At 45.9% G+C, this 9,039-nt stretch overlaps 1 long non-coding RNA gene across 1 annotated transcript; it reads left to right on the plus strand.

Moving 5' to 3' along the window:
- Nucleotides 1-378: 378 nt before the first annotated feature.
- LOC131910375 (uncharacterized) lies at nt 379-7,467 on the plus strand. Its single transcript, XR_009379120.1, has 3 exons — nt 379-822; nt 5,252-5,303; nt 6,186-7,467. It is a non-coding gene; the product is annotated as an uncharacterized LOC131910375 (long non-coding RNA).
- The last annotated feature ends 1,572 nt before the right edge of the window (nt 7,468-9,039 follow it).

Consider the following 9,039-nt stretch of genomic DNA (forward strand, 5'->3'; position numbering starts at 1 on the left):
TAATCATGTACAGCTTGCCATGGCTGGCGGAGCTTGTTTGGGAAGATGTTCATACTGCGTGTGCCCTAGCTCCATGGCCTACACTGCTGAGAGCAAGTTCTGTGAACTGAAAGGTCTAAGATGTTTCCAGCAGCAGATGAGGAACATCTGGATCTCTGTCTCTCTGTCTCTGAGACAGAATTTTATGCAGCCCAGGCTGGTCTTAAATGAACTATGTAGCCGAGGATGACTTGGACCTTCTGATGCTCGTCCTGCCTCCGTCTTCTATGTCCTGGGATTACAATGTGTACCATTATGACCAGTTTTATGTCATAGGCACCAAGGCTATGTGCATGCTAGCTGTGCTGGCCTCTGTTTAACCAAAGGAATGCCCTGGTGCCTTAAAAGCAACAGCCTGAAGTTAAATCTCACCAGGAAGTGGTGTGGGGGGTGAGAGATGAGAAGTGAGAGGGTAGGGTAGGGGACGGCATGGAAGTGAAGAGCAACACATCTGGAAAGCCCAGATACCCCCAAGTTGGAAGTGACCTGCAAGCCCCCAAGGCAGGAGCCAGAAGCCAGAGAGACCCTGTTCTCAGCCTGTAGAGCTGGAAGCTCAGGGTTTGTACTAATGTACAAAATCAATAAGAGGAGAGTGTGGACTTCGACGTCTCTCTTCATCGACGTCTCTCTTCATCTTCCTCCAGGCTTTAAAAGGAGGCCAGGAAGTCCTGATGTTGGTCTCTGTAGAGGCTGTTGCTAATCTGAGGAAGATACTTTTGTGGCTGGGGTGAGCTTTACGATCAGTAAGCCCTTTCCAGAGGAAGCCGGGAAGTCACGTGCCTAGTAAGGACAAGGTTTCATGGCTTCTTTTTCCTTCCTCTGAGAATGGGGCCCTCTGAGACTCTTGCAACTCGCATCTCCTCAACAGTTATTAGTTATCCTGAGAGGCTGGCTTTTGTCACCTGTGTCAGGACACGCCCAGGTGTTATTGTCTACCAGAGAGCCTTGGAAATTTCCGTCATACCCCTTTAACCCACCAGGCACTGACCACAGTACCCTGGGGTTGACTAGTGTCTTCGCTTCCCGGAAGTGTCCTTTGGATGTCTTTGCAAAGCTCTGATGATCAGATAACACGTGGCACAATAGAATCAGAATTTCTAAGGGTGGGTCCCAAGCTCAGGAGTGCTTAGAACTCCCTGCAGACTCCGATGCTGCCAAGGATGAAGGCTGGCATGGGGTTATGGGCACATCCCGATCCCTTACACTTGACTTTCTGCTGCTGGCCAGTTATTTCCCATTCTCTACCTCAGTTTCTTCCTATGTGAAATGGGAATAAGAGTGCTATTACTATATAACGTGAGGATTAAGTGAATTAAAAAGTGGCTGTTACAAGCCAGCCTCCTCTAGGCGTTTGCCATTTATTATGCTCAAGAACACATATACGAGGGACATCGACAAGGGGGATGGGCAAGGTGGCCATGGACCACCAGCGAGGGTCTCAAGTGGTGAGTTGTAAAGACTAGAGATGCTTTTATGAAACTTTGTTTTAGACGTGGTGCCCCAGATTCCTATCAGACAGGAGGGAACATGGCTGTCTCTGTAAGGCAATGAAGGAAAGAACAAAGGCCGGGAGGGGAAGGTGTCCAGCAGAACCATCCACCTGCTGTGAGGTTGACTGTGCCCCTCCAGGCTATCCAGATACTGGGTCATCTTACTGAAGGGACTTGAGCACCATGGACTTGGGTATTCTCTCACTGCACTGGAGCCAGCCTGTCCTGGATGTGGAGAAATGGTTACAATTCACCAGCAATCACGCTGGCTACCCTTGTGAAAAGGGAAGCCTCTCCTCCACGTCTGTCTTGTGACCGTTCAGTCACTCGCCCTGTATGTACTTAGCAGATGGCCCTGTCCTTGTCTTGTACCACCCTTCCCACCCACGAATCTTGTTCTGCTTTCAGACCAGTAGGTCCTTCTTTTGGTCCCTCACTTCCTCGGCCTCTTCATCTCTAGTGACCTCCCCATCTTCAGCATCTCTGTCATTCAGAGCCTAGCCACACCCTCGGACCTTATTGCTCATAGGAGGCTCTGTCTTCTAGACTTCTATCCCTGAAGTGCTCTCTGTAGCCATAGCTCCTGGTCCCTCCACTGTTCCTACTCATTCCTATTCAGTCTTCTGATGGCTCTGCCCTAAATTCTGGCATCTTGTATTCATGCTGCTTGTATCTTTTCCCCTCTTCTTGGAATTTGGATTCCTTGGTGAGGTGATTTGGCAAAGTTCTCAAAAGTACCTCACTCCTCACTCTTTGACCTTCTACTGAGTCTGTTTGGACAACCCTTTCATCTCTTTTTGATCTCAAACTGCTGAAACTTGCTGAAGAGACTTGGGCCCCCGGCAGTAATTGGACCCCCTGAATGTTCTTGCCTCAACTCTCCCAGAGCCCGCAAGCATCTTCCTTCGACTCCATTTTTAGCTCCCTATCAGATTCCAGCAACAGCTGCTCTGAATCTTTTCCACTCTGCTCCAGCCCTAGCTGACCCTGCTCGCCTCATCTCTGAAACAGAGGAGAGAGCCGTCCCAGTGTGCCGCTGAGATTTCTTTCTCACTTTTCTTTTAAAACACAGACCACTTCTTTGTCGTCTCTTCTCATCCTGCCTGGGGAAGAAATGCCCCTTGCTTTTTCTAGATTTTTGTCTGTGCTCCTAGCTCATCATCTTCTCTTCAACCAGGACCTCACTCAGTTTTCATCTCTTGTAATTCCCAGCCTCCCTCTGCTCTGATCCCATAACCTTGGAGTTCCTCTAATTCCCTTCTGAAGAAACAAGCACAGAGCCCTCCCTTGGCCTTTCTCTTCCATCTCTCCGTTAGTGTCTTCCTTATTCTTTCACTCTGTCATTTCTGGCCACACTCAGCTGATGACCCTACAGTATGCCTTGCTGTCTTTCTCTTCCCCCGGCTGCAAGCAATCTTGGGAAGCAGCAAGAACACTGGCATTGGAGTCACCTGTGCAGGGGTAGAATCCTGGCTCTGTCCCCTGTGAGTAACAGAACACCTGACTCTCACTTGGCCCATCACTAGACTTCCCAAGGTTTGGTTTCCTCCTGTGAAGAATAGAAACTGTGGTACCAATTTTCTGGGTTATTGTGAGTATAGAATGAGGACACAGCTTTCAAATGCTAACCCTCTAGGTGATGTCTACCTCTTGATTTGGCTACTGCTGATTCCCACGCATGCGCTATGCCTCTGCTTTCTTCTATCCCCTGATGAATGTCCACCCACTTCCACAGCCAAGTTACACCTCTCCCCATGTGCCAGCTGGGCCTAAGCTTAGTTCCTTTTCTCTCCAAAGTGTGTTCCTTTAGTGTAGCGGATTCTGTGGTCCAATTTTTATCAAGATCATTTGTACATAGCTTTGTGGCCGTTCACCAAGATGAGAGGCTGTGGAGGCAGGAATACTGAAGCCACCTTTGGGATCCCTCTAGAATACTTGTCTGAGAGTCTTAAAAAATGATAGCTTTTTGGTACATGTGATGTCTTACGGCTAGGTCTATTTTTATAACTTTAAATCAGTTAAAAACAAACAACAAACTCTAAGCTAATCTTTCTCCTCTCCGTGACCATACTCCACAACATTGTAAAATTCACAACAAAATAGATATTTACAATTAAGGCTCTGAAAAGAACTCTTAAACAAGAGCAGTGGTTGAACCAGAGTTAGGCTACGTGTGGACAAGTGTTTCTCTTCAGGTTGCTGAGGTCATATTTTGGCAAATATTTAAGATAATCCTCACCTGATGGAACTGATCTCAGTTCATGTGGATGGAATGAAATGGTCAGAGAGCTGATATCTGAAATTCCATTCTGAACCAACTAAGACTGGCGAGAGCGTGCTTTGAGTGTGACGCAATTCCAGCATGGGTATGGAAGGGACAGGGATGCTGGTCAGGGCTGTGCTGGAACAGGGGCCTGACTCTTTTAGCATGTGTGATAGTTAATTTATTTGATCATGAGATAAATATTTAGCATGGCAATGTGGACTTGGTTGGTGTGGACACTTAGGATACAGAGATGAGTCCAATTTAATCTCACTAGAGCTGAAGTGGCCTGGGTAAGTTCCTCTGGGGAAGGGAAGGCAGATGCCTGGAAGTGGGCTGTAGGCTGGGCGGCTGCCTGGGCTTAGTGGCTGTCAGAGAGAACTGTGTGGGGGACAGTCTCCAGCAGCTGCTGCGCCTGCCATCCTGGCAGGTGTCTTCACATGGCTCCCCTTGTCATGAATCTCTGGGCTTGTCACATTATCTGCAGGCAGCCTGAGGTGCCTCCCACTAGAGGAACCAGTTTCTTCCCATTCATCTTTCAATCTAGAGGATTTACAAAGGTTCATACCCTTAAAAGCAAGATCTTGAAAGCATGCCATATGGTAAAATATCTTTTGCTTTTGGTCGTATATGTATTAGTATGTAAACTCTTCTGGGATGGGACCCATTTTATGGGTCGTGTTCTGTATAGAGCTTTAATCCTCAGAGCTGATGCTTTGGAAACCCAGGTCTATTTATTACCCTCCAACCAATATTTAGGAATGATACATAGTCATCTACATTCCAGCAAATGGGCCCGCCTGGATTTTGTCTCCTATAGTTTGTCTCTTTGTATCTAAGGGGATTGGTTTCAGGACTCTGGTAGATGCTAAAATAAATGGATACTCATATTCCTCACATAAAATGGTGTAGTATCATCAGTGAACCTGCATATATCTTTTCACATTAAATCATCTGTAGATGGTGGCTACCTAATATAGTGTAAATGCCTTGTTCATCATGGATGCAATTCTTTTCCCTGAATGTTTTTGATCCATGCTTGGTTGAAGCCACAGATGTGGCACTCATGGTTTGAAGGGACAACTGTCTACTCTCAAAACCAAAAGCAGATGGAGAGAGGATAACCACATGTTTTAGTGCCTTGACCTCTTCCTGGCTAAGGAGCTGCAAGGCTCACCTTCCTCATGGCCCAGAGGTTGGCTTCTGCAGAGCTGCTGGTTAACATGGAGCACACACGAAGTGACACGCTCAGACTATATAGTCGCTGTCCTCGAAGATCAGACATGCCTCACTGATTGTTAGATGGTTTATTCAGAGTCCAGACTACTAACCTGTAAGGACAGGGAAGTCACATTACAGCCACTAGTAGGCATAGGATGGGAGAGCCGTGAGGAGTCTTTCTCAGCTCTATCTTGGTGATTCAAGGAAACTAATGAAACCCCTTCTTCTATCCTGTCAGTTCTCCAAATTATGAGCTTCCTGTGGAAGCCAGAGAGGACTGGATTCATTGTGTGAGTATCAATGCAGACAGAGTAGAGGGGAGGATGGGAAAAGTCTTGTATCCTAATGCTACCTCAAGGTGAGCCAGGACTGGGAAGGAGGAGACTGTGGCCTGGGAACTTAATCACATGTGACAGTCTAAACTTTTAAAGGCAGGAAGCCATCCTGAGCCCCATCCTGAAGTCTTGTCTCTTTGTTTCACCAGGAAGTTAACTCACAGCTAAGTAGACTTCTCCACATTTGTGGACAATTTGGTTAAAAGGCACTCAGCACTGCCCATATGAAACCCGAGTAACAGTGTGTGATGTTTGGGTGGGGCTGACAGCTCACAGGGGCCTATTCACATCTGACTTGATGCCTCCTGCCTCTGTCTGTGGTGGGCAGGGCAGGAATTAGTTGCCTTGGCTCATGAACCATATGCTTTAAGTTCTGAGAGGGGAAAATGACTTCTGAGTTTGTCCAGGAAGGAAGGGGAACCATGTTTGATAGATTAGTTAAGCAAGCTTGGGCCTATTGATAGAAGAGAAAGGAGGAAGAGAAAGGCAAATATACTTTCCTTCCCAATGACCTTGAATGAGCACCACTGGTCTCAAGAATAATAATGTCTGCATGGGGGGGGGGGGCGGGGGCGGGGGCAAGGGGGGACGGGACGGGCATGGGGACCTTAGGTGGATATTTCATTGTTCCATTGTGGAGAGTCAAGTGTTTGATTTCACAGAGAGCAAGAAGCAGCTGAGCTTTGCCTGGGCACAGATCAGACTGAGGAGCAGCAGAAGCAACTAGCGAGGAGCCTGTAAAGAGACTTTGCTGGATGAACCACCCCACCCCACCCACAGAGAGCCAAGTCATTTAAGAGAGTAGCTCACTCAAGAGCCCTTCTTCCCCCTTGACAGGTGTGATCTGGCTGGATCCCTGCCCATGCCTGTTAGTCTGTCATCTTCTGTAGCTCTGTCCAGGAGACCCATGAGAAGAACGTAAAAAGAACAGAACCCTGGGGCATACCTGACCCATTTCTGATAAGTCAAGGAAACTTTGCTAAAAATCCAACAGGTAGGTTGGCATCAGTTGCCCCAAACCCGAGGGGGCGGGGCTTGATCTGGCCAATAGGGAATGGGTGGAGTCTGAAATGAAACAGCAGGTTAGGGAGAGGAAGTAAATCCTGCCAGTTTTCTCTCTGGTCCATTTTAGTGGGTGTCACTTATGTGTGCTCACTAAATATTTCCATGTGGTTATATGAAATTTGAACTTGTCTCTATTATGGTCAGAGGAATTTTGAATATGTTTAGTTATAATATTAAATAACATGTGCTTTTTAAAACTATAGTATTAAATAGAACATGAGATAGGTATACAATTTCTCACAAAGTTGGAGTAACGGATACTCTGTCAACAACAACAAAAGTCATCTATAAACCACCTACTGAGAAAAATCCAAGATGGCCCCAGCTGGCAGGTGGGTCTTCCTGGCCCATTAGTGAACCCCCATTCTTGTTTGGATACCCATGGACCTTTCCTGGCAAAGGTGAATGAATGTTCATGCTAGATTTAGATTTGTATAATCAGGAAAAGATACTCAGAACAGAAAGCATTATTGTAATTTGGACTGATATCGTATCTTTCACCATCAGATTAAGGAATTCATCTTTATGACAGGTGCAATGAGATGCTGTCCTGTAGGGAACCATGTCTGGCCACTCAAAAGGTCACAGAGAGATTAAAATCGGAACACACACATCCTCCATACACACATGAGATGGTAAGAAACAGATCTGCTGTCTGTTAGAAGCAGAGCTTTCCTGGGTGCATTTCTATAATGGAACCATCCAATTCCTAGGCTCTGGAACTGGATTTTGTCACATACATTTTGATGGAAGGAAGTAAACAGAGACAGGAAAAATTGCTTACACCATAGAATGAGTGAAGACTCATACTTAACAAAGAGGAATAATTTAAGAAATTCAATGAGAATGTTAGTTTTTAGTATAACAAGATGCATAATCTCTTCACGGCCTAGCCACAAATAGTGAATGGATGCATTCCTGAGTGGTTCACTATTAGTATTTCTTTAAGAGTTTTGAGTTTCACATAATGTATTTTGATCATATTCATCCCCCAACTCTTTGCAGATCCACCCAGCTTCGTGTCTTTTTAAATTTTAAACTCTTCAGGACCAGTTTGTGCTGTCCAAATACTCTTGGATGTGTGGTCTTCCCCCAGAGCTTGCTTGGTTTTCCAGGGGCTACAATACATTTGCTACACAGCTGAGGGTGGGCATGTGTGCCCAGCCCCACTTTCTGTGTGGGACTTTGGTCTGGCTTGGATTTACATGGGTTTTGTGCATCTGTAATAACCATAGTAAGCAGTTCTTAAAAACTGAGTGATTTTTAAAAATCTGTTAAAAGGTTCACTCAGTTTCCAAAATGAAATGTTTTAGTGTAGTAAGTAAATAGCTCCCTAAGGTAAACTTTGTTTATGATCCTGCACAAATTAGTTTTTTTTTCAACTTAGCATAAACTAGGGTCATCAGAGAAGAGGGGGGCTCAGATTGGCCTATAGGCAAGTCTTTGGGGACACTTTTTCCCCCCTTGATTAATCATTGATGAGTTGGGGCACAGCCCACTGTGGCATGTGCCAGCCCTGGGCAGGTAGTCCTGGGAAGTAGAAGAAAAGTAAAGAGCAAGCCAAGAAGCAGCATTCCTCTGTGGCTTCTGATTCACTTCCTGTCTCCAGGCTCTGGCCTGAGTTCCTGTCCCAACTTCCTTCCATGATAGACTGAAACCTGTAAGGTGACACGAAACCATATCTCCAGTTGCTTTTGTTCATGGTCTTTATCATGGTGGTAGAAAGCAAACCAGAACAGATCCTGGAGCTCAGCTGGTGAGAGCGGTCTATTGCAACAGAATCCATCATTCTTCAAACACAGCTTGACTCTCCTAGTATAAGGCGCTCAGAGAAGGTATCTTATTTTTGTTTGCTCTCTTGTTTTGTTTATAGAGACAAGTTCTCCTGTGACTCAGGATGGCCTCAGAGAGCATGTGGTAGAGGATAATTCAAGTCCTAATCCTCCTGCCCCCACCTTCCAAGTGCCCCCATACCCAGACAAACAGTAATGCTTCAATGCTAACATATGTTTTAAACAAAGTTGTAGGAAAATGTTTATTAAGTACAGCCATTTAACCAGAAATGTTGACTAGTGGGGATGATTATATATGCCACCTTAGAAAAAAACAGGCAAAAATTATTTTTTTGCTAATAAGATGTCTTCTTTACTAGGCTACTAGGCTCTTTATTTGACAACAGCAATATGGTAGATTGTAGCGAGATTTCTAATTTTTTTTTTCCCGAGACAGGGTTTCTCTGTGTAGTTTTGGTACCTGTCCTGGATCTCACTCTGTAGACCAGGCTGGCCTCGAACTCACAGAGATCCACCTGGCTCTGCCTCCCCAAGTGCTGACATTAAAGGCATGCATCACCGCCACCCACCCTTCTATTTGGTTTTAATAAAAACCTGGAGTCCAGATATTGGGGTAAATGCTGAAAGATCAGAGAAGCAAAGGAGCCAGCCACTAGAGAGACTTCTTATCTCTGCTGAGTCCTCAAAGGGGGGCGAGCTCCTGTCTCCACCCCACATTGTCACTTCCTCTCTCGGCCCAGCCCTGCCACTTCCTGTTTCCTCCTCCCAAGTGCTGGGATTAAAGGTGTGTGCCACAACTGCCTGGCCTTTAGTGGCTAGCTCTGCATTCTGAT

The sequence above is a fragment of the Peromyscus eremicus genome, chromosome 5 (genome assembly GCF_949786415.1).
Source record: "Peromyscus eremicus chromosome 5, PerEre_H2_v1, whole genome shotgun sequence".
NCBI lineage: Eukaryota > Metazoa > Chordata > Mammalia > Rodentia > Cricetidae > Peromyscus > Peromyscus eremicus.